Here is an 801-nt window from a genome sequence, read left to right as displayed (position 1 = left end):
GATCTACATGCAGGCAAGACCTCCCACCTGGAATTCGACACACTTTCTCGTCGCTGCCTCCCGCACCATGCGACGCTTCGCTGCGATGCAGTATGCCGTGCTCAGCGGCGCTAACGGGCTCGTGCTCTCCACCAGTAGGCCAGCAGGTCGTGGGTGCGCCGTACCTTCCACAAGCTCTGCGGTCGCATCGGATCGCGGGAATCTTGGAGAAGGCGCCGGACAGCATGCCCGCTCTCTTGACCGCGTGCGATTCTGCACCCTCAGCCAGCGTACCGTAGGCGCCACGTCGCAAGCTCCGCGCGGTGGGGCCGGGCTTATCAGTCTCTCGCAGCGCATGCGCGCGACAGCAGTGGCCCAGCGAGGATTGTGGCCTGCACATGACCTTCCACTGCTTTGCACATCACCTGCCTGTACGAGTAGCAGATGGGCCGGCAGCGGCCGCTCGCCTCCAGCCTTGGCCTACACGAGGCGCCCGCTTCACGGCAGAACACCCTCGCTCTACCCCAGTTGGGGCAACGGTCGCCTTGGTGACGGACCATCACCACCCCTCCCCATCCTGCATGCGCAGAAAGCAGCTGAATGGGTTTTAGCGGCAGTGGGTGTCGGCCTGGCGCTGAACACGCTGGGCGCGTACACGCGCCGTTTGGTTTCACGAGCGGAGCATCGACGTTGTGTTCCTCTACACCGCCCCGGCTCACTGAACCCTGCCGACACGCAACTCGCGTACCTTTGAGGAGTGCAACTCCGCGCCGGGCTCGTCTCTCGCCTGCTCGCATGCGAAGGACGTGGCGTTGGCACTTG

Source organism: Leishmania donovani, chromosome 13 (assembly GCF_000227135.1).
Source record: "Leishmania donovani BPK282A1 complete genome, chromosome 13".
Classification (NCBI taxonomy): domain Eukaryota; phylum Euglenozoa; class Kinetoplastea; order Trypanosomatida; family Trypanosomatidae; genus Leishmania; species Leishmania donovani.
Note: the sequence above shows the minus strand (reverse complement) of the source record.